At 43.9% G+C, this 25,939-nt stretch overlaps 1 protein-coding gene across 4 annotated transcripts in view; it reads right to left on the bottom strand.

The window, feature by feature from the left end:
* The window catches only part of arhgap32b (Rho GTPase activating protein 32b), a 220,560-nt gene that overhangs the window by 71,415 nt on the left and 123,206 nt on the right, over window positions 1-25,939 (bottom strand). Inside the window, exon 1 of one of the 4 annotated variants that reach the window (XM_055875743.1) lies at window positions 1,758-1,764. The exons of the other annotated variants lie outside the window; for them this stretch is intronic. The gene's annotated coding sequence lies outside the window, so the exon portion shown is untranslated. Of the gene's footprint in view, window positions 1-1,757; window positions 1,765-25,939 lie in introns of those variants that run through there. 4 annotated transcript variants of the gene reach the window in all.

Genomic DNA, 25,939 nt, shown 5'->3' on the forward strand with positions numbered 1-25,939 from the left:
ACAGACTGGGACCAGGAGAGGTCAAAAATTACAATGAATATACCTGCCAGCTGTTCTGCGCATGTTCTGAGAACGTTGTTTGTCAAAGCGTGCATAAAATGCATTGTGTTCGTCTGGTACAGAGGCATCGTTGGGCAGATCACGGCTGGGTCTTCCTTTGTAATCCGTAATGAACTGTAGCCCCTGCCACATGCGGCGGGCGTCGGAGCTTGTGCAATATGGGTAACTCCTGTTTGAGCTTCTGCCTGTAAACAGGAAGCAGGAGTACAGAGTTATGATCTGATGAATGGCGGACGACGGAGGGGCTTGTGGGTAAAATACCAGTGGTCTAGGACGAGAGTCCCGTTGGAAGGAAATCCGCGATCGGAAGGCATCCATCTTATTATTATCATCATCAACAGGTGGCCGGTTTTCCCTTCGCCTTAATCTCGCCAGGATCCACCCTCTCTCGAGTCTAACCGTTTCCTCATGGGTAGCCCGGAAATTGGTCCGGAATTACAGAAAGAGCCAAGGGCAGACGAGTCGAAGTTGAAGTCGTAATTGAGGTAAGTATGTGCCGATCTGATGTTCAAAATGTTTTGTCGGTTGTAAGAAATGATAGCAGATACATTTTGAGAAAAGAAACTACATAACGGCAGCCATCCAGTACCACGGCATCTTTAACCACTCAAATTCATAGACAGAACTCTAATAAGTGTTTTAACCATATAGTGTTTGTTTACATTTACTAAAACAAGCTTGTATTTTGGTGTATGACAGTTGAACTAAGCTCATGAGGCATTTATAAGTTATATTCAAGAATCAAATGGGTACATACCATTCATTTTTAAGTCCAAAAATGGATGTAGTACCTGCAGATTGACCCCTTAAGAGTTTGGACTGCTGCTTCTGAACAGAGACAGGGTGAGTGTCGGGTGGTGATACGCACAAACTCAAGCTGTCATGCACATAGTACACGCACAAACACAATGTCATGCACACACACACGGAAAGGGAAGGCTACATGTACAAATGCATGTGCACACACTGTCACACACACCGTCACAGTCTCACACACTGAATTCATTACCGGTGGCGCTCAATGACAGTCACACACACACACACACACACACACACACACACACACACACACACACACACACACACACACACACACACACACACACACACACACACACACACACACACACACACACACACACACACACACACACACACACACACACACACACACACACACACACACACACACACAAATTAATTCATTACCGGTGGCGCTCAATGACAGTTCAATGAACCGGGAGCGACAGAGCCACCAGTCTATTGTTCAGCTGGGATCCCTGCTGCTGAGCCACACGTACACACACATTTGTGCCGCTCCGTTAAAAAAAGTTTTTAATTCCAACTCCCAGCCAGTGCATATGCCTCTGCTATTGCACTGTCTGGCGGTGAAATACTGTCTGGCGGTGAAATACTGTCTTGCACATAAAGACATATAAATCCACCACAGTGACAGAAGATTCCATTCACGGTGGCCTTGCTCCAGAGAGAATGTGCGTGTGTGTGTGTGTATATATATACATACACACACACACACACACACACACAGACGTGTGCGAGCGAGCAGCTATTGCTGCCTTCTAGCTATCTAGTACAAACTCAAGGTGCCAGTCTCCTAACACAGAGAAAGGGACAAATTGAAAAGAAGAGCAAGAGAGCGATAAAGAGGAAGAGCGGTGCTCCCATTCAGTACTCACAGCAGCAGAGTCCCGTTGCCACTGCTTTGGCCGTCCAGCCTTTCGTTTGGCTTCCCCTCACGCTGCCTCTCAGGGGCTGAACGTAGAAAGAGAGCCCCCCTACTTAACACACACCCTGAAGCTGTCCTCCCCTTAAGCCTGCAGAATCCATCTCTCACCGCGCGTGTGTCAAAGTGGCAGGTTCCCCCGTCCCACCAGCCTCTGTTCCCCTCGCGTCTGATACAAATCCACTCTGCAGGATACAGATGTCAGCCCCGTCTCCTTACGAGCTCTCACACACACACACACTCTCTCGGTTTGTGTGTGTGGAGTGCAACTCCTCCCAGAGAGAGCGAGAAGAGGGCGGCAGCGGTAGCACCGGCAGCAGTGGAGCACTTGTTTGTTGGGTTTGGAAAATTCCACGTCAAGACCTGTGTGGTTTTCATCCATTCCGTTTTGGTCTCCACATCTCTCAACCTTGTGATGCTCTCTGGGCTCCTTTCTCTCCCACTTTCTCACTCTCCCCCTCTTTGTCCTACTTCATGTCTTGGTTAGCTCTGGTTTAACAGGGCATAAATTACGCTCAATTTCACAAGCAGAAGAAGTAGCTGATGAAAAAGTGCTTTTCTTTCCTGCACTGCACACCCGCTCTGTCCGTCTCTCCATCACAGGCTTTCTCTCTCTCCTCTTTCCTCACTCGCCCCCTCCTTTCATTGGTACAGTCCCCAGGACAAAGCGAGAGAGCTGGAGGGAGCCAAAAGAAACAGAGGGGAGGGGTGTGTAGAGGAGGTGGGAAAGGGGTTGCCTTTGTAGGAGAGCAGTTATTTTCTCCAGCACGTGGCCTCACTCTCTGTATTTCTTTCCTTTTAGAATTAGGCAATCTCTACACTTGAACATCAATGTCTATTTACATTTCGCAAACAACTTTAAGCTCAGTTTTACTTTCAATTCATGTCACTTTACAGAATAGTCTAATGCTATAAATTATGGTTATGGTGACATTGTTGCATATAGAGGCCAAGAAGCATAATTCCATTGACCCCAGCTGAGGCTTTTGTCTTGTACTCATGTAAAACAAGGATTTATAGTGGCTTCATTTGCGCCTTGACCCATCGGTTACCAGGGGTTGTAGCTATAGAACTAAAATAATTCCTAAAAAAGGATACACCAGCCAAAAATGGCAAGGTATGAGGGGATATGTCCATTCTATAAATTATATTTCCATGGTTGCAGCCATAGACATGCATGAAGATAACTTCTACTTCATCACAATCCCGGATCCGGGAGCACCCCCATCAGTAAAAAAGCTGACTAGCATAGCGTCACAAGTAAATACTAGCATCTAAATATCATTAAATCACAAGTCCAAGACACCAGATGAAAGATACACATCTTGTGAATCCAGCCATCGTTTCTGATTTTTAAAATGTTTTACAGGGAAGACACAATATGTAAATCTATTAGCTAACCACGATAGCAAAAGACACAACTTTTTCTTTACACCATTTTTTCCCTGCATAGGTAGCTATCACAATTTCAACCAAATAAAGATATAAATAGCCACTAACCAAGAAACAACTTCATCAGATGACAGTCTGATAACATATTTATTGTATAGCATATGTTTTGTTAGAAAAATTAGCATATTTCAGGTGTAAATCATAGTTTACCATTGCAGCCACCATCACAGCTCTCACCAAAGCAACTAGAATAACTACAGAGACCAACGTGAATTACCTAAATACTCATCATAAATCATTTATGAAAAATACACAGCGTACAGCAAAAGAAAGACAAAGATCTTGTGAATCCAGCCAATATTTCAGATTTTTTAAGTGTTTTACAGCGAAAACACAATATAGCATTATATTAGCTTAATACAATAGCCAACCACACAACAGCATTGATTCAAGCCAACAATAGCGATAACGAATAAACCAGCAAAAGATATACATTTTTTCACTAACCTTCTCAAACTTCTTCAGATGACAGTTCTATAACATCATATTACACAATACATATAGAGTTTGTTCGAAAATGTGCATATTTAGCGGCACAAATCGTGGTTATACAATGAGAATAGTAGCCAAGCTGCCAACAATATGTCAGGAGAAATCTTGGGAGAGGCACCTAATCTAATCAGTAACTAAATTTAAACTTGACTAAAAAATACAGGTTGGAAAGCAAATGAAAGATACATTAGTTCTTAATGCAATCGCTGTGTTAGATTTTTAAAATGAACGTTACTACGACATACAGCGTGCGTTAAAGCGAGACCGCACCGAAATTAATGGCAGAATATGAGTTTTACATTTTTCAACAGAACAACGAATTAACATCAGAAATATTTCTTACTTTTTGATGAGCTCCCATCAGAATCTTGGGCAAGTTGTCCTTTTTCCAAAAGAATCGTTGCTCGGTTGTAGATTGTCGCCTTCAACTTTGGAATTAGCAGTAAACATTAGCCATGTGGGCCAGACGTGCCCAACTCCCTAGAACGCAGCACAAATAAATACCCGAAAATCGCAATATACTGATATAAACTGATATAACTTGGTTTAAAATAACAACATTATGATGTCTTTAACACCTATATCGAATAAAATCAGAGCCGGACATATCTAAGGGCTATACGGGAGCTTTCTAGAACGCCATCCTGAGGTCTGTCTTGCGTCATGGCGAAGGGAAGAAAGGGAGGACCCCACGTTGCCAGCCCATTTATAAGGCCTCAGATCTGCCTAGCAACTCCATTTCAATTCTCACTATTTGCTGACATCCAGGGGAAGGCGTATGCAGTGCATCTCAACCAATAGAAGACATGCAAATTAATAAACTGACCTCAGAACAGCCTGCAGATTTCAGATCTCACTTCCTCATAGGAAAATTGCTCCAACTCGAGTTCTGTTTTACTCACAGATATAATTCAAACGGTTTTAGAAACTAGAGAGTGTTTTCTATCCAATAGTAATAATAATATGCATATTGTACGAGCAAGAATTGAGTACGAGGCAGTTTAATTTGGGAACGAAATTATTACAAAGTGCAAACAGCACCCCCTATTGAGAAAAGGATAAACAAAAATAAATGATCTATGGTTGCAACAGAAGCAGGGATGACATTGTGAGTGCCATCCCATCTGATGGCCATTAGTAGCAGTTTTCCGTGAGGACAGTCGTCATAGACTGCGTCCCAAATTACACCGTATTCCCTACATAGTGCACTACCTTTGACCAGGGCACATAGGGCTCTGAAACAAACAAAAAAAATTGTGCACTATGTAGGTAATAGGGAGCCATTTGGGATGTAGCCTGAGAAAAGGAGTAGGGAGAGGGGAGCAGACCGCCACATGGTCATAACATCAGGACGAGCCAAGTGCACTGGCCCGCTGGATCTGCCCCAATGAGCTATTCTTCCCGTGTCTGCTTTACTGCTAAAACACATTGAGACTTGACTGGGAAAGTAAGCGTGCGTGTGTGTACTGTGTGCTAGGCTACATATTTGCAGATTTCGGCATGGGAGATATGGCTGTACAGTGCATGCGGAAAATATTCAGACCCCTTCACTTCTTCCACATTTTGTTACGTTACAGCATTATTCTTTTTTTCTCATCAATCTACACACAATACTCAATAGTTACATAAGTATTCAGTATTCAGACCCTTTACTCAATACTTTGTTTAAGCACCTTTGGCAGTGATTATAGCCTCAAGTCTTCTTAGGTATGACGCTACAAGCTTGGCACACCGGTATTTGAGGAGTTTCTCCCATTCTTCTCAGCAGATCTCAAGCTCTGTCAGGTTGGATGGGGAGTGTCGCTGGACAGCTATTTTCAGGTCTCTCCAGAGATGTTCGATCGGGTTCAAGTCCGGGCTCTGGCTGGGCCACTCAAGGACATTGAGACTTGTCCCAAAGCCACTCCTGCGCTGCCTTGGCTGTGTGCTTAGGGTCGTTGTCCTGTTGGAAGGTGAACCTTCGCCCCAGTCTGCGCTCCTGAGCGCTCTGGAGCAGGTTTTCATCAAGGATCTCTGTACTTTGCTTCATTCATCTATCCTTCAATCCTGACTAGTCTTCCAATCCCATGATGCTGCCACCGTGCTTCACCGTAGGGATGGTGCTACGTTTCCTCCAGACATGACACTTGGCATTCAAGCCAAAGAGTTCAGTCTTGGTTTCATCAGACCAGAGAATCGTGTTTCTCATGATCAGAGTCTTTTGGAGCCTTTTGGCAAACACCAAGCGGGCTGTCGTGTGCCTTTTACTGAGTAGTGGCTTCCGTCTGGCCACTCCACCATAAAAGCCTGATTTGATGGAGTGCTGCAGAGATCGTTGTCCTTCTGGAAGTTTCTCCCATCTCCACAGAGGAGCTCTGCAGATCTGTCAGAGTGACCATCGTGTTCTTGGTCACCTCCCTGACCAAGGCACTTGTCCCCCGATTGCTCAGTTTGGCCGGCCGGGTGGCAAGCTCTAGGAATAGTCTTGGTGGTTCCAAACTTCTTCCATTAAGAATGATGGAGGCCACTTGGTTTTTGCTCTGACATGCACTGTCAACTGTGGGACCTTAAATAGACAGGTGTGTGCCTTTCCAAATAATGTCCAATCAATTGAATTGACCACAGGTGGACTACAATTAAGTTGTAGAAACATCTCAAGGATGATCAATGAAAACAGGATGCACCTGAACTCAATTTCGAGTTTCGTAGCAAAGGGTCTGAATACTTATGTAAATAAGGTTTGTTTTTTATTTATAAAGAAAAAAAAGTTTTTGCTTTGTCATTATGGGGTATTGTGTGTAGATTGATGAGGAAAAACATTAATGTAATCAATTTTAGAATAAGGTTGTAACATAAAATGTGGAAAAAGTCAAGGGGTCTGAAAACTTCCCAAATGCACTGTATGCCTGCCTATGTTAGAGAAATATCTAATAGCTAGGTAGTTGGGGCGGACTGTCAGAATATGTTACATTTCAAGTTTACTACATGAAAACCACCTAAATCCCATCTTAAAAGTCATCAGAGCACAAATGTGTTCTTTTGGACACAAGCTGAGGAAAATACAAGTTCAAAATCAGCTTGGGCAGTATAGAGATTGTCATACCTTCATACCGACCTTGTGCCATACTGGGATATTCGATAATACCGGCACTGAACACAAAGTGTGCTATTTTCAAACTCCACTGAGCCTTAGAACGCTAACGAGCACATGACAAACATTTTATAGTCTCTAACCTAAACTATTTGCAAGACAAACCCCAGCTCATAAAGTTATATAAGTAACTCAAAAATGCTACTCACAGTTTGCTGTACACACAAAACTATTATACAGCAAGGCTCTTGATCCAGGAGGGGATTCTATGCTTTTATCAAGCGAAGCTTGATTTTCTAAGAACCTAACCACGTAACTAGATAGCTAAGTAGCTACTAATTTAGCAAACAAAAATGCACAACTGCAAAGCATTTAGAACATTTTAGACAGTTAGCTTAATAGTTAAGATATCTAGTTTGAAAACATTTAGTTGTTAATTCCATTTTGTAACTAAATCACCTGGCACGTGCTGCACAACAGTGAGTTACTCACAAAACTCTGGTTTCGCTGTTGGTTGCTTGTAAACAAACACCATATGCCTGGGGACTACCAGTAAGCCTAGTAATGAAAAATGATGTGACAGGTGAAATGAAGAACGCGTTCTTCTTTGTCTCCTAACTTATTGCACAAGTTGACTGCAGGTATTAACTTAAAAAGTAGCTACAAATCTAGAAATGTATAAAAAATATATACACTGCTCAAAAAAATAAAGGGAACACTTAAACAACACAATGTAACTCCAAGTCAATCACACTTCTGTGAAATCAAACTGTCCACTTAGGAAGCAACACTGATTGACAATAAATTTCACATGCTGTTGTGCAAATGGAATAGACAAAAGGTGGAAATTATAGGCAATTAGCAAGATACCCCCAAAAAAGGAGTGATTCTGCAGGTGGTGACCACAGACCACTTCTCAGTTCCCATGCTTCCTGGCTGATGTTTTGTTCACTTTTGAATGCTGGCGGTGCTCTCACTCTAGTGGTAGCATGAGACGGAGTCTACAACCCACACAGGTGGCTCAGGTAGTGCAGCTCATCCAGGATGGCACATCAATGCGAGCTGTGGCAAGAAGGTTTGCTGTGTCTGTCAGCGTAGTGTTCAGAGCATGGAGGCACTACCAGGAGACAGGCCAGTACATCAGGAGACGTGGAGGAGGCCGTAGGAGGGCAACAACCCAGCAGCAGGACCGCTACCTCCGCCTTTGTGCAAGGAGGTGTACTGCCAGAGCCCTGCAAAATGACCTCCAGTAGGCCACAAATGTGCATGTGTCAGCATATGGTCTCACAAGGGGTCTGAGGATCTCATCTCGGTACCTATTGGCAGTCAGGCTACCTCTGGCGAGCACATGGAGGGCTGTGCAGCCCCACAAAGAAATGCCACCCCACACCATGACTGACCCACCGCCAAACCGGTCATGCTGGAGGATGTTGCAGGCAGCAGAACGTTCTCCACGGCGTCTCCAGACTCTGTCACGTCTGTCACATGTGCTCATGTGCTCAGTGTGAACCTGCTTTCATCTGTGAAGAGCACAGGGCGCCAGTGGCGAATTTGCCAATCTTGGTATTCTTTGGCAAATGCCAAACGTCCTGCACGGTGTTGGGCTGTAAGCACAACCCCCACCTGTGGACGTCAGGCCCGCATACCACCCTCATGGAGTCTGTTTCTGACCGTTTGAGCTGACACATGCACATTTGTGGCCTGCTGGAGGTCATTTTGCAGGGCTCTGGCAGTGCTCCTCCTGCTCAAAGGCGGAGTTAGCGGTCCTGCTGCTGGGTTGTTGCCCTCCTACGGCCTCCTCCACGTCTCCTGATGTACTGGCCTGTCTCCTGGTAGTGCCTCCATGCTCTGGACACTACGCTGACAGACACAGCAAACCTTCTTGCCACAGCTCGCATTGATGTGCCATCCTGGATGAGCTGCACTACCTGAGCCACCTGTGTGGGTTGTAGACTCCGTCTCATGCTACCACTAGAGTGAGAGCACCGCCAGCATTCAAAAGTGAACAAAACATCAGCCAGGAAGCATAGGAACTGAGAAGTGGTCTGTGGTCACCACCAGTAGAATCAGTCCTTTATTGGGGGTGTTTTGCTAATTGCCTATAATTTCCACCTTTTGTCTATTCCATTTGCACAACAGCATGTGAAATGTATTGTCAATCAGTGTTGCTTCCTAAGTGTGCAGTTTGATTTCACAGAAGTATAATTGACTTGGAGTTACATTGTGTTGTTTAAGTGTTCCCTTTATTTTTTTTTCAACGGTACTGAAAAACCGTCTCGTGGCTATTTCCAAATACCTCTGTATCCAGTATACCGCCCAAGCCTAGTTAAGAATTTTGGGGGTGAACACACAGAACAAATTGATAGTAGGCCATGAGTGGTTTTTTGGGGGGGGGGGGGGGGGGCAGCCCAAAGTTGGGTTGTTAACATTTAACCGGTTAGCCACTGAAAATATATTTGACAGGGCATGCTTATCGGTCAATAGGTCATTTGTATAATTTTGTCATATTTAATTGGTGTGTGTGTGCATGTATTTTTGTTAGTCGTAATTCATTTTATTTATCACATGCGCACAGCATGGTTGGAGGAGCGGAATAGCCTACCACCAGTCAGACAGAGTGAGAACAGCTCCTCAAAAAGCCTGTAGGCTACTGGAGTGAACCCTGCTTTTGTAAGCCCAGTCATTGATAATTCTAAATCCAATCGCGTGTTAAAAACTTGTGGCAATGATCAACAATGAGATATTTGTATTTCTCAATCTCAACGCGTAAAGCGCACCTCCCATTCGCTATTCGGCTGCAAGGGCTATATAGCCTGCCTACCGTTGACTATCAGCGCGTCACCCATCACTTTGCAATGTGAGCTTCAGGCAGTATAACTGTTGGAAACCTGAATGTTTTACTTAGCTTCAAATAATGAGGTCATGTCTTAACTTGCTTCAAAGTAGCCTTGCCAAAATCCATCCATTGAAACGTGGAGAGAATTATTTTATAAAGACTTTCTCGTGCCATTAACCAGCATTTCTCTGCTGTTCTATTGGTTTTTACAACTTTATTTTTTTGTCCAAAGGCACAAGCCTAGTCATACAAGCAACACATCATAGTATTTGCTATTAGATTCCCCCTCTTTCTAAGTTTAACAGATTTTCATCTCTGTCACATTTGGAACTGCTCGCATTAGGTGTGCTGTTTAGAACTGTGCAAATGTTTGAAAATTAGGTTTTATTAGCTGCTTCATTACAGGAGATGCATGTTCAATAATAGGTTATAGCCTTTTGACTGAACGATTGGCGCTTAACGAAAAATGTCTGGTCCTTGTAGGCGTGCAAAGTATCAGAGAGGAATAAGCGAAGCGAGAGGTTACACTCCTGTCAAAATCGGTCCAAAATAAGTTCAATGCATTTCTATGGGCTTATATTGGACCTAAGCTAGTCTCCTGCCTCCCCGCCTTGGGACGACTCCCATTGTTAGGGCAAAAACACATCAGAAATGATAGTATTTTCTGTTGGTCATGTCATTTTACTGTTCGGGAAAAATTTAACTGTTTGTTGACCAGTTAATGAGGGTCAGTTAGTCGGCTGCAAAATTGCCCTAAATTTGCATCCCTACCCAAAATATTTTAGTTTAGTGTCCAAAAATCACGAGGAATTCACCTAAACATCGGTTCCCTATTCCCTAAAAAATAAATAAAAAAGAGACGTGATCGTGTCTCAATGTAATCGAGGTACGAAATTGTTATTTTCAAATAGAATCTCTTTTTGGGCTTAGTTGTGATCAATTTGCAATGTACAAATTATTATAATTAAGCCTATGTTCCGGCCCCTATGACCAAAAACGACCAGCGGATGAATCTAGTTGCCTACCCCTGATGTAGGCTACATCTCTGCCACAATAACTCAGGAGACAAGCTTGGAAAATCTCACACACTGGGACATGCATAGCCCGTAGTACTACTGAAAATCCCCACAGAGCTGGAAAGAGTCCACATGGGGGAAAATCCTGGAATCAAGCAGACGAAAAAAACTTGGATGATCAAATCTCATTGCTGACTGACCTCTCCTCTGTAATCAGACATAATCCACTACGGTTTTCATTTCAGTTATTTAATGTTTCAAAAGGCCAAACGGATGAGGTTGGTAATGATTTATAGCCTATGTTAAGTCATCCTCAACCAATAGTTTTCCGTTTGTCAATAATCCACATTTTGTCTACAACAGTCACAACATTGGTAAAAATCCCAAACTGGCATATAGTCAACAATCCAAACTTGGTCAATAGTCCCCACCATATGTCCCTCTGACATCAATTAGTCAGATGTCTCTTAAGTTGGGTGCCATGTCAGGGACTACTAGATCTGAATTTCTCTTCAGCCACAACAGACAGCTATAAATATAATCATATCATAAGCCAAAGGTGACCTAGTTCGTTCAACTTTTTCATGGCAGGTTTGTATGATTTACCAACGTAACCATCTCTGTCTCATAAATTAAGAATTTGACGTGTATGTCATAGTAAGCCTAGATATAGGTCAGGGATAAATGGGATCTTTGTCTTTCTCAGACACACTGTACCAAGTACGACCAGACAAACTGATGCCATGATTGAACTGCAACAAATGCAGGAGTTAAATAATTCTGCTACAGGGAAGAAGTACAGCATAAGCAGATCATTTTTTTCTTGTTTGCTAAAGAGAAGTGGGGAACTGCGGAGGTAGATGTGTTTGGATTGGCCCTCCCACACAGACACTTCAAGCACTGGAATTTTTATCAGGCTGCAGAGGTTTTCAAGTGCTGTTCGCCTGTTGGGCTACACCGCAGTGCTTCAAAACAAACAGAAACATTGAAAGATGCATTCAATATGACCGACTGGGTAGAACGCTACTGTAGTTTACTGACTCTAGTAAGAAATGAAGTTTTCCTTTGATTGGATTTAAAACACTGGATGAGATTAAGGATCGGGGGTATTGTGACAAAATGCGAATCCCCTTATGAAACAAAGACCTGATAAAAGTTGACTTACCGTACGCACTACTACTGTACACAAAAACACTAGAGCTGTCTCTGCTGCTGTGACATCACTGAGAGTAGCCTACATGACAGGGCAGGCGGTTAGGCAGGCAAGCACTCACTGGGGCTAAAAATGTACTTGCATCGCAGCTACGAGCAGCTTGTCAATATGGTGCCATGGCCCTGTAATGCAGGGAACTCTTCAGCAACATGCTGCTATGCCGACTTTATTGCATAGGCCCATTTCTAGTGTTTCCGAGTAGTCACACAGTGGAATGCTAACTACAGCATTGTGTTATTGGTCGAACAACACAAACTGCTAAACTTAAACTATGGGTTAATTTCTAGTGTAGCTTTTGCGATGATTCAATCTCTCTCTGGAGCCCAGCCAAGCTACTGTTGAAATGTACAGAACGTTAGACATTTGATAGTCAGAATAATACAAGAAACAATAAAGCTAGTTGCATTAACCAAAACAAGCGTTTTCTTCCTTACAAGAGGCAGAGAAAAAGAGGCAAGTGTAATTCAGGGAGTCTTTTGCAGTAAAGTCATTATTGGAGCACTCCCAGAATGAACCCTTTCACCCCCAAAGCCAACTCAGCAGTTTTGGTTTCCCACGTTCCAGGCTTTCACTGCCGGAGGCCCCCTAGGCAGAGCAGAGGGAGCGGTAGAGTTCTGATGGAAAGAAGATTGAAGACGAAAGGGGAGGTACGTTAGCTTAAGACTAGAAGCAATGCTAAGGTACATGTACAGTATTCGGAAGGTAGTAGGGTTGGGAATTGCCAGTCACAATGTATAGAATCGTGAGAATTGCAATACAAATTGTAATTCTCACGATTCTATATATTGCGATTCAATACTGAGATTTTATTGCGATTCCATTGTCCAAACATATTGTTCACTAATATATATATATATATATATATATATCTGCTGCAGAGGGACAAAATAGAGCCATGAGAAAGCAAGTTTTGATCAGTCACGGAAATAAGTGCTGAAAACAAATTGGCTCCCCTTTTAAAAAGACGATGGAAAACAAGCTATGAAGGAAAAATACTGGAGTTTGTGCAGGTACAGCCAACTAGTGCAAAAAATATTGTCAAAAAGAATATCCCCATAGGTACAGCACCTTCAAAAAGTATTCATACCCCTTCACTTATTCCACATGTTGTGGTGTTACAGACTGAATTCAAAATGGATAAAATGGATTGATTTTCTCACCCATCTACACACAATACCCCTTAAAAACATGTTTTGGTTTTGCTGTGCAAATTTATTGAACATGAAATACAGACATATCTTATTTACATAAGTATTCACACCCCTGAACCAATACTTTGTAAAAGCACCTTGGGCAGCGTTTACAGCTGGGTAAGTCTCTAAGAGGCTTCCACACCTGGATTGTGCAACGTTTGCCCATTATCCTTTTCTTCAAGATTCTTCAAGCTCTGTCAAATTGGTTGTTGATCATTGCTAGACAACCATTTTCAGGTCTTGCCTTAGAATTAAGTCAAAACTGTAACTCGGCTACTCAGGAACATTCATTGTCGGCAAATGCAGTCTGGAATCTTCTGGCATCACAGCACAACATCGCTCTAATCACAGTCAGAAGACCGTTGAAGAAACTTGAGTGGACTTATGGAAAGGCTCTGTAAGACATATACATACATATTTATTTAACTAGGCAAGTTAGTTAATAAGAACAAATTCTTATTTACAATGACGGCCTACACTGGCAAAACCCAGATGACGCTGGGCCAATTGCGCGCTGCCCTATGGGACTCCCAATCACAGCCGTATGTGATACAGCCTGATTTCAAACCAGGGACTGCAGTGATGCCTCTTGCACGGAGACGCAGTGCCTTAGACCGCTGCGCCACTCGGGAGCCATGACCAATATATATATTTATTTTTTGTCCAACCCTTTGTCCACTGATCTTCACGGATGGTTGTCGGCATGGTTGTATGCTCTGCAAAAACACATTCACATTTTTAGTACACAATTATCGATTTTATTACACAGTATGCCTACACATTGATAGGCTATACATAGGCTATACAAATACCTTTAGTTTTGGTGATCTTCTCAGCTCCGGTTCATTTTCAAGTCCTCTGGTGGTTACAGTCCTAACCCTGGAACGGGTAAGCACCATAGAAAGAAGCTGGTTTGATGAAATCTGTCTGTAAGCCGGAAAAGGGTCTGCTTGGACCAAAACACACTGCCGCCCGGGTTTGCATTGCAAATGAGGGCATAAACTGGGGCACGACGCCAGCATGGTAAATAGACCTTTATGTAGTAAAAAATAAAAGTTTAGATAAAAATAAATATATGAAAGACCTACAACACCTACGGTAGGCCTACAGTATATCTAAAAATGTTAGTTTAATATCTACATGTAGGTCTCTGGATTTAAACCCGATCGAACTTGTTTGGCATCAACTGAAAACATTCATCCGTAACTCTGCCAAGCCCACAGTACAAGCAAAGATGAACTGGTGAAGGCCATCCAGACGTTTTGGCTTGAGAAATTGACGATACAATACCCCCCATACCCTCCCTCCTTGGCAAGAGTCTATTGTCCTGCTAATAGCCCATAGTGGGTGGATGGATGGCTTCTTTTGTGTCCCAAGTATTGAATTAATGTATTACTTACAGTCATTTACCATTCTCATTCTCGGACTGGAACCGTTTTCAAATAACCAAAAGTGAGCGGTTGTAATCTGAATAAAGGGGAAAAGGCTATTCTTGAACATGGGGTGAGACAATAGGCCCTTTTAATTTTGTCTGGCTTGCCATTCCAAATAAAACAGAATATTTTTTGCTCATATAATTTAGAACAGGTCAACCTCCGCCTGACTCAGCGTTTATTTTAGTTAAACGCTCTTCACGGACCGTGCTTATTTGAGACCAAAACTAGCGATCAATTGTAGAGTCGTGACTTTTTATAATCACTTCAATTCTCTTTTCTTCACTTCTAGACTATCAGAAAGAAGGTTGGTACTTATTTATTTTGATCCAAAGACATGAATGAGTGAGTACCTCGGCTTTATGTAGGTGCCGAGGCTATATGAATGCCCCATCAACTTCATCATTTAGCAGACATCCCTTGCTGTCTTATATTCAGTCAAAACATATGTTTTAAGAATATTATATTATTAAACATTTTAGTTTCTCTTAGAATAAAAACCTTAGTATAACAACAGTTCTAGTAAGTAATATGCTACAGTCCAGTTACAGCTTCTTCTGACCAAGTAGAAACAAAAAAAGTAGTGTATTTTTTTCAGTGCAGGACATAATACCAATTCCTACACTATTGTTCTAAATTCAATTACCTTCACCCTCATCATTCAGTTAATTGAAATTCAATTTAAGTTGTGCACAATTATCAGTTTCTTTTTGGTTTATATCGCCCATTCATTGTCAGGTAGAGACACATTTAGCACCTTGGGACCCAAAAGCAGAAATCAGTGCTCTAACTTTGTTTGAGGTCATGAGGTGGACAGTCAAAACATTTCTTTATTAATTAAAGACTATCCGAATGAATGTTGGTACTTATTTATTTTGATCCAAAGCCATGAATGAATGAGTCACTCAGCTTTATGGCAATCAACCAAAAACACAGCTTCTACTGTGGTATTCCATTTCCAGAGAGGCTATTCAAGCCATCGACTCACTAATGGTTGAAGATGAGTGATCGGCAAAGGCAATCTGGAATCTGCAAAACCAGTTTCGATTTAAGTATAACTTTTGTATGACTGACAACTTTAGTGAGAGGTCTAATGCTTTAATATTTACTAAATTATGCCCTCCGAATTCATATTCATTATATAAATAGGCCCATGTGCACCCTCATCAGATGAACCACAACATGTCGCCTAAAGCGATTTAATTCATGAATGCATAAAATCAACCAATGTCAGCCTTTAGATGCTTTATTATCCAAATGTTTAAAGTGCGTGTGGGCAACGGAGAGAATGCATTTGACTATTTGGGCTTTCAGGAGGAACAGGACAAAACGTTTTTGCCTATCACAGCCATTAAACTGTTTTAAAGTTACCACTGGCCTCATGTTGAAATCCCTGAGCAATTTCCTTCCTCTCTGGCAACTGAGTCAGGAAGGACACCTGTATCTTGTAGTGACTGGGTGTATTGATACACCATCCAAAGTGTAATTATAACTTCACCATGCTCAAAGGGATAGTCACTGTCTGCTTTTTGTATTTATACCCATCCCAATAGATGCTCTTCTTTGCGAGGCATTGGAAAACTTCCCTGGTCTTTGTGGTTGAATCTGTGTTTGAAATTCACTGCTCAACTGAGGGACCTTACAGATAATTGTATGTGTGGGGTTCAGAGGTAGTCATTAAAAAATCATGTTAGACACTATTACTGCACACAGAGTGAGTCCATGCAACTTATTTACATTTACATTTACATTTAAGTCATTTAGCAGACGCTCTTATCCAGAGCGACTTACAAATTGGTGCATTCACCTTATGAATGAATATCACTTATGTGACTTGTTAGGCAAATTTTAACCGCTGAACTTATTTAGGCTTGCCATAACAAAGGAGTTGAATACTTATTGACTTGAGACATTTCAGCTTTTCAAATTTTTATACATTTGTTAAAGCTTTGAAAAACAATTCCACTTTGACATTATGGGGTATCGTGTGTAGGCCAGTGACAAAAACTATAAATTTAATCCATTTAAAATTCAGTCAAGGGGTGTGAATACATTCTGAAGGCTCAGTAACTATTGATTTTTCCCCCATTGCTAGATGGTAGCCTCCATTAGATTAAGTCTAGCAGTGATGCTAAGTGCACTGTAGAGTAGGGGGGAGTTTAGCATGGACACAGCAGCCATGTTGAATTAAAAAAAAAATGTGTGGACATCCCAGGCTGTAAATCATGTAGCTAGGGCCTCCCTCTGCTGCCAATGCAATTCCAGCTTACATTCCTGGATTTCTTTCTCACACACACACACACGCGCACACACAGACACACACACACAGACAGACACACACACACACACACACACACACACACAGACAGAGGCAAACACACAGAGAGCTGGGCTAGAGCAAAAGCCTGCACACCCAATAGTTCTCCGGGAGAAGAGTTTGATTAACACTGGAGGGGTCTTAGTGAAATGTAAGGAAACTGGGAATGGGGTGTCGGAGCAGAGGCTCATACTGTACATCAGAGGGAAAGGGACGATGCTGAAGTCTCATAACAGACAATAGGAACCGCTTCACACACTATCCCATTTGTCCCACAGCTACAACGGAGAGGTATTTGGTATTGGAAAGCTCTTTGTCTCATGCTGATAATGGGGGTGACGCAAAGTAATACGTCATCCACTGACAAGAGACCGAATAGGTGACCATGTGATCGGGGATCTATTGGCGGGTGACACCATCTCTGATCTCATCTTCAAGCCTTACTTAATCCTTTGTCACGGTCCTCAGCCTTTCTGAACGGGAAATACACAGGCTAGATCTCTACTGCAATCAATGGCGTGAAAGTCCTATTGGAGATGACATTTTCTGTGCAGTGTGTTGCTATACACTCATCGGCCAGTTTATTAGGTACACACCCACTTAATGAAAATGGATCGGTCCTACAGTCAGTGTGTCACGTGGCTTGTTATATAAAGCAGGCAGACAGGCATAGAGGCATTTAGTTACTGTTCGATTGAACGTTAGAATGGGCAAAACTAGTGACCGAGCGTGGTATGATTGTGGGTGCCAGGCACGCCAGATCCAGTATCTCAGAAATGGCTGCTCTCCTGGGCTTTACGCGCACGACGGTGTCTAGGTTTAACCGAGAATGGTGTCAAACAGAAAAAATATCCAGTCAGCGGCAGTCTTGTGGGCGAAACCAGCTCGTTGATGAGAGGTCGCAGGAGAATGGCAAGAATCGTGCAAGCTAACAGGAGGGCCACAAACAGACAAATAACACTGCAGTACAACAGTGGTCTGCAGAAAGGCATCTCGGGATGAACAACTCGTCGTTTCCCTGTCATGGATGGGCTATTGCAGCAGACTACCACACCGGGTTCCACTCCTATCAGCTAAAAACAAGAAGACGCAACTCCAGTAAGCACGCGATCACCAACACTGGACAATTGAGGAGTGGAAAAACATTGCCTGGAACATGACAGCGAGTTCAGTTTACTCGAGTGTCCCGCGCAGACCCCAGACCCCAACCAAAGAGTATCTTTCTAAATAAAAATAGAACGGTCTGAATATACCGCCGTCCAATCTGCAGCAACTGTGTGATGCCATCGCGTCAGCATGGCCCAACATTCCTGTGGAACGTTTCCGACACATTGTAGAATGTCCCAAATAATTCAGGCTGTTCTGGAGGAAAAGGGGGGTCCGACCCAGTACTAGATGGGTGTACCTAATAAAGTGGCCGGTGAGTGTATATGGGGCTACCTCTGCTTTGTCTGAGTGAGGGAGTGGGTGGAGTGAGCATATTGTGTTATGGGTGTATTATTGTCTGGTGGGGACTAATGCCTTAATTTCATAGACCAGTTCCTTCTTATGAGAAGACTGCTAAACCAGCCGAGGCACCACACTTCACACTCGTCGTCACAGCATATTTATTTACCGGCCATGAATGGTATACAAATCTGGACACTCACATATACGCGCACACGCACACGCACACACACACACACACACACACACACACACACACACACACACACACACACACCATGAATGAAAACACAAAAACACACACAAATGCACGCACAAAACAGATAAAGACTTGCAGGAACACAAACAAAGACACACTGACAGAGACAAACACACCCAGCTTAAACATGGCAAATGTTGTATCAACCAAACGGGAAGAAACACACACAGATGGAAAGACGTATTACGACACACACACTAAATTCTAAGGTGCTCAACTGCATACACTTATACCGTTATGGGGGGGGGGGGGGGGCAAACTCTGCCTCAGGGCTGTCAAACAGATTGATGGTCGTAGCTGGAGTCTAAGGCTTTTACAAACCCCCTGAGAAACCCCTGAGTCCTGAACGCTCCGGGACAGTTCTCACACAGCACATCTTCATACCAACCAACCACCCAATACTGCACAACTTAACCTCAAAAACATCCAGCAATTTCCTGGTGGAGACAAGTCAGCATTTTCCCACCTCTATTCAGAGGAGAGTCTGTGTGTGGGGTGTATGTAGAAAGGGCAAATAAGGGCAATATCTATCCCTCTTCATAACCTTCTTCTCCCTCTCTTTTTCGTCCTCTATTCAGACAGCCATGGTCTATGGGTCTCGCTCTGTCCTCCCCCCTCCCGTCTGCTTTTTCTCTTCTCTTGTTTTGTCATCCACCAACGCTGCAGGGAAAGGATAGCCTTAAATCTCCTGTCCTTTCTGAGCGGTCGGTCAGCTATTTATTCATAGGAAGTGGGGGATGTTAATGTATCGATCGGCACAATCTGGTCCACACAGCAGCCTGTGTAGGAAATAGCTGCTGCCCCGATCCTTCATGTTTCTGCTCTGATTAATGAACTAATATAAGGAAAGATTTGGTTTAATCCCAGCCCCTAAGTGATCAACCCACCTAATGTTATCGAATGCATACACGTGTTTACATACATACGGACCTTTTGCTCATGTGGTCAAATAAATCATACTCTTGGAGTCTACAGACCACACTCTTACAAAACCAATGGGCCTATTTGCTCATTCGCTGAGGTGCTCTCACCATTCAACAGCAGAGTCCCATTGTCAGTGATTTGGAGCAAGAGAAAAGAGAGAGGACCTAACTACCTCATAGTGAGGGGAAACAGAGGTGTGTGTATGTCTAGAGTCTGGACCAGGCGGAACAGACGGACTGTGATTCTAGCGAGAGCGACGCTGAGCCGTGAAGGAATGAGACGAAGAAGATTGATGGCTAATATCAGCTGGATTAAACTAAATGCGCATCAGATAGGCCTCTTCAATAAATCACACAGTAGCAGACGGACTGCATCCCAAATGGCACCATATTCCCTACATAGTGCACTACTGCAGACCGGGTCTAACCAACAGAGAAATTAGGCAGCTTTATGGACACCTTCTATTAATATGGCATATGGCTATAGTCTACCTTGACCCAATAACATGTGCTTATAGGAGATCAAATCACATTTTATTAGTCACATGCACCGAATACAACAGGTATTCGGGAATGGGGGAGTGCTCGTAGACCTTACAGTGAAATGCTTATTTTACGAGCCTCTAACCGACAGTCCAGTTCCAAAAAAATATGAATAAGAGATAAAAGTAACAAGTAATTAAAGAGGAGCAATAAAAATAAAAAACAATATATACAGGGGGGTGCCGGTACAGAGTCAATGTGCGGGGGCACCGGTTATTTGAGGTAGTATGTACATGTAGGTAGAGTTAATTAAAGTGACTATGCATAGATGACAACAGAGTGGCAGTGGTGTGGAGGGAGGGAGGGCAATGTGAATAGTCTGGGTAGCCATTGGACTAGATGTTCAGGAGTCTTATGGCTTGGGGTAGAAGCTGTTTTGAAGACTCTTGGACATAGACCTGGTGCTCTGGGACCGCTTGCCGTGTGGTAGCAGAGAGAACAGTCTATGACTAGGGTGGCTGGAGTCTGACAATTTCTAGAGCCTTTCTCTGACACCGCCTGGTATAGAGGTCCTGGATGGCAGGAAGCCTGGCCCCAGTGATGTACTGGGCCATTTGCACTACCCTCTATAGTGCCTTGCGGTTGGAGGCTGAGCAGTTGCCATACCAGGCAGTGATGCAACCAGTCAGGATGCTCTCGATGGTGCAGCTGTAGAACCTTTTGAGGATTTGAGGACCTATGCTAAATATTTTCAGGCTCCTGAGGGGGAATAGGTTTTGTCATGCCCGCTTCACGACTGTCATGGTGTGCATGGACCATGTTAGTTTGTTGGTGATATGGACACCAAGGAACTTGAAGCTCTCAACCTGCTCCACTGTAGCCCTGTCGATGAGAATGGGGGAGTGCTCGTTCCTCTTTTTCCTGTAGTCCACAATCATCTCCTTTGTCTTGATCACGTTGAGGGAGAGGTTGTTGTCCTGGTACCACACGGCCAGGTCTCTGACCTCCTCCTATTGGCTGTCTCATTGTCGGAGATCAGGCCTACCGCTGTCTCATCAGAAAATGTAATGATGGCGTTGGAGTCGTGCCTGGCCGTGCAGTCATAAGTGAACAGGGAGTACAGGAGGGGGCTGAGCACGAACCCCTGTGTTGAGGATCAGCGTGGTGGAAGTGTTGGTACCTGTATAGCCTACTTAAACACATAATTAGAAAGTACCCCTTGAAAGTGCCTGATGACTTTAGTTACACTGCTAAGGGAAAGGTACTTCAACTGTAGATTGTTTCTTGACTATATAAATATACAGGCCTACAGTTCATTCGGAAAGTATACATACCCCTTGACTTTTTCTACATTTTATGTTACAGCCTTACTCTAAAATTGATTAAATTAGTATGTTACCACATAAATCTACACACAATACCCCATAATGAAAAAGCAAAAACAGGTTTTTAGAAATGTGTGCAAAGTTAAAAAATAAAAAAACAATACCTTTACACAAGTATTCAGACCCTTTGATAAGAGACTCGAAATTGACCTTCGGTGCATCCTGTTTCCATTGATCATTATTGAGATGTTTCTACAACTTGATTTGAGTCCTCCTGTGGAATATTGAATTGATTGGACTTAATTTGGAAAGGCATACACCTCTCTATATAAGGTCCCACAGTTGATAGTGCATGTCAGAGCAAAAACCAAACCATAAGGTCGAAGGAATTGTCCGTTGAGCTCCGAGACAGGATTGTGTCAAGGCACAGATCTAGGGAAGGGTACCAAAACATTTCTGCAGCATTGAAGGTCCCCAAGAACACAGTGGCCTCCATCATTCTTAAATGGAATAAGATTGGAACCACCAAGGCTCTTCCTACTTGGGGGAGTTTGGGGATAAGGGCCTTGGTCAGGGAGGTGACCAAGAACCCGATGGTCACTCTGACAGAGCTCCAGAGTTCCTCTGTGGAGATGGGAGAACCTTCCAGAAGGACAACCATCTGCGCTCCCGAATGGTGCAGCAGTCTAAGGCGCTGCATCTCGGTGCTAGAGGCGTCACTACAGACCCGGGTTTGAATCCAGGCTGTATCACAACCGGCCGTGATTGGGAATCCCATAGGGGGGCGCATAATTGGCCAAATCTATGCAGCACTCCACCAGTCAGGCCTTTATGGTAGTGGCCAGATGGAAGCCACTCCTCAGTAAGAGGCACATGACAGCCTGCTTGGAGTTTGCCAAAAGGCACCTAAATGACTCTCAGACCATGAGAAACAAGATTCTCTGGTCTGATGAAACCGAGATTGAACTATTTGGCCTGAAAGGCAATCATCACATCTGGAGGAAACCTGGCCCCCTCTGTATGGTGAAGTAGGGTGGTACTAGCATTATGCAGGGGGATCTTTTCCAGCGGCAGGGTCTAGAAGACCGAGGGAAAGATCGAGGGAAAGATGAATGGAGCAAAGTACAGAGAGAACCTTGATGAAAACCTGCTACAGAGCGCTCAGGACCTCAGACTGGGGCCGAAGGTTCACCTTCCAACAGGAAAACAACCCAAAGCACACAGCCAAGACAACGCAGGAGTGGCTTCGGGACAAGTCTCTGAATGTCCTTGAGTGGCCCAGCCAGAGGCCTGACTTGAACCCGATCGAACATCTCTGGAGAGACCTGAAAATAGCTGTGCAGCGACGCTCCCCATCCAACCTGACAGAGCTTGAGAGGATCTGCAGAGACAAATGGGAGGAACTCCCCGAATACAGGTGTGCTAAGCTTGCAGAGTCATACCCAAGAAGTTGCAAAAATGTCTAAAAGCCTATTTTGCTTAATCATTATGGGGTATCGTGTGTAGATTGATGAGGGGGAAAAACGATTTAATCGGATTTAGAATAAGGCTGTATCGTAACAAAATGTGGAAAAAGTCAAAGGGTCTGAATAGTTTCCGAATGCACTGTATAATAATATGCCATACTTTATTGTTCAGGCTTTATTTCACACTGGATCTGTACATATATGTAAAAATGTCTAAAGAAAAACTCATTTTATCAGTTTCACTGATTTGAAATGTGTCCTCTTGGTGTAGTTATAGAGAAAGAGAAAGTTAGGTAACTGCGGTTTCATTTAGAAAATGGTTCTCCATGCCGAGAAATGATTACATCCTGTAAAGTACAGCGATTTGTCTGTCAAGGTAGGCACTAATTTAAGTTTGTTTTGCTTGACTTAGTATGCAAGAGGAGAACGTGAGTCACCCACTTTCAGTAACATGCACTTGACTTTCTTTTGAGTATTTGTAAACATATAGCTTCTTTCATATTAGACCCAGTCTCAAACTCTTGTCATTTTAGTGGCGCTCGTCGCTAAAAAAGCTAAGAAGCTAGCATAAGCGCTGCACCAGCTGCAGTATTATTTATTTCATTTTATTTCACCTTTATTTAACCAGGTAGGCAATTTGAGATCAAGTTCTCATCTACAACTGCGACCTGGCCAAGACAAACACAGAGTTACACATGGGATAAACAAACGTACAGTCAATAACACAATAGAAAAGTCTACATACAGTGTGTGCAAATGTAGTAAGATTAGGGAGGTAAAGCAATAAATAGGCCATACTGGCAAAATAATTACAATTTAGCAATTAAACACTGGAGTGATAGATGTGCAAGTAGAGATACTGGGGTACAAAGGATCAAAAAATAAATAAAAATATGGGAATGAGGTATTTACAAATGGGCAATGTACAGGTGCAATGATCGGCAAGCTGCTCTGACAGCTGATGCTTAAAGTTAGTGAGGGAGATCTGAGTCTCCAGCTTCAGTGATTTTTGCAATTTGTTCCAGTCATTGGCAGCAGAAAACTGGAAGGAGATGCAGCCAAAGGAGGAGTCGGCTTTGGAGATGACCAGTGAGATATACCTGCTGGAGCGCCTGCTACGGGTGGGTGCTGCTATGGTGACCAGTGAGCCAGTGGTTTTGGCGACAAATATGAAGCGAGGGCCAGCCAACGAGAGCATACAGGTCGCAGTGGTGAGTAGTATATGGGGCTTTGGTGACAAAACAGATGGCACTGTGATAGCAAATTGGATGTAATCTGAGTAGAATGTTGGAGGGTATTTTGTAAATGACATCGTAGAAGTCAAGGATCGGTAGGATAGTCAGTTTTACGAGGGTATGTTTGGCAGCATGAGTGAAGGATGCTTTGTTGCGAAATAGGAAGCCAATTCTAGATTTATTTTGGATTGGAGATGCTTAATACTAGTCTGGAAGGAGAGTTTACAGTCTAACCCGACACCTAGGTATTTGTAGTTGTCCACATATTCTAAGTCAGAACCGTCCAGAGTAGTGATGCTAGACGGGTGGGCGGGTGCAGGCAGCGATCGGTTGAAGAGCATGCATTTAGTTTTACTTGCATTTAAGAGCAGTTGGAGGCAACGGAAGGAGTGTTGTATGGCATTGAAGCTTGTTTGGAGGTTTGTTAACAGTGTCTAAAGGGTCAGATGCATACAGAATGGTGTCGTCTGCATAGAGGTGGATCAGAGAATCACCAGCAGCAAGAGCGACATCATTGATGTATACAGAGAAAAGAGTCGGGCCGAGAATTCAACCCTGTGGCACGCCCATAGAGACTGCCAGAGGTCCGGACAACAGGCACTCCGATTTGACACACCGAACTCTATCTGAGAAGAAGTTGATGAACCAGGCAAGGCAGTCATTTGAGAAACCAAGGCTGTTGAGTCTGCCGATGAGAAGTGAGCAGTGATTGACAGAGTCGAAAGCCTTGGCCAGGTCGATGAAGACGGCTGCACAGTATTGTCTTTTATCAATGGCGGTTATGATACCGTTTAGGACCTTGACCGTGGCTGAGGTGCACCCATGACCAGCTCAGAAACCAGATTGAATAGCGGAGAAGGTACAGTGGGATTCGAAATGGTCAGTGATCTGTTTGTTAACTTGGCTTTCGAAGACTTTAGAAAGGCAGGGTAGGATAGATATAGGTCTGTAACAGTTTGGGTCTAGAGTGTCTCCCCCTTTGAAGAGGGGGATGACCGCGGCAGCAGTATGCGTTGAAGTAGGAAGAGGAAAGTGTAGAGTTACAGATAAACAGTAAGGCTGGAAGGGGAGAGTGGCTGGCGTTGTAGTGAAAGTGTTCTTTCCCGGCATTTGTCTGACAGTCAGAGGAGGCTGTGGGCTTAGCTATCATGTGTCCACTGACCTGGTTGGCTTTGAGTGGGGAGTAGAGAGGCAGAGAGAGGGGGAGAAAGAGAGAGACAGGCTGGAGCAGGGTCGAGGGAGAACGAGAGAGACAGGCTGGAGCAGGGTCGAGGGAGAACGAGAGAGACAGGCTGGAGCAGGGTCGAGGGAGAAAGAGAGAGACAGGCTGGAGCAGGGTAGAAAGAGAAAGAGAGAGACAGGCTGGAGCAGGGTCGAAAGAGAGAGAGACAGGCTGGAGCAGGGTCGAAAGAGAGAGAGAGACAGGCTGGAGCAGGGTCGAGGGAGAAAGAGAGAGACAGGCTGGAGCAGGGTAGAAAGAGAGAGAGACAGGCTGGAGCAGGGTCGAAAGAGAGAGAGAGACAGGCTGGAGCAGGGTCGAGGGAGAAAGAGAGAGACAGGCTGGAGCAGGGTAGAAAGAGAGAGACAGGCTGGAGCAGGGTAGAAAGAGAGAGAGAGAGACAGGCTGGAGCAGGGTAGAAAGAGAGAGAGAGAGACAGGCTGGAGCAGGGTAGAAAGAGAGAGAGAGAGACAGGCTGGAGCAGGGTAGAAAGAGAGAGAGAGAGACAGGCTGGAGCAGGGTAGAAAGAGAGAGAGAGAGACAGGCTGGAGCAGGGTAGAAAGAGAGAGAGAGACAGGCTGGAGCAGGGTCGAAAGAGAGAGAGAGACAGGCTGGAGCAGGGTCGAGGGAGAAAGAGAGAGACAGGCTGGAGCAGGGTCGAGGGAGAAAGAGAGAGACAGGCTGGAGCAGGGTAGAAAGAGAGAGAGAGAGACAGGCTGGAGCAGGGTAGAAAGAGAGAGAGAGAGACAGGCTGGAG

This window comes from Salvelinus fontinalis, chromosome 2, assembly GCF_029448725.1.
Source record: "Salvelinus fontinalis isolate EN_2023a chromosome 2, ASM2944872v1, whole genome shotgun sequence".
Lineage (NCBI taxonomy): Eukaryota > Metazoa > Chordata > Actinopteri > Salmoniformes > Salmonidae > Salvelinus > Salvelinus fontinalis.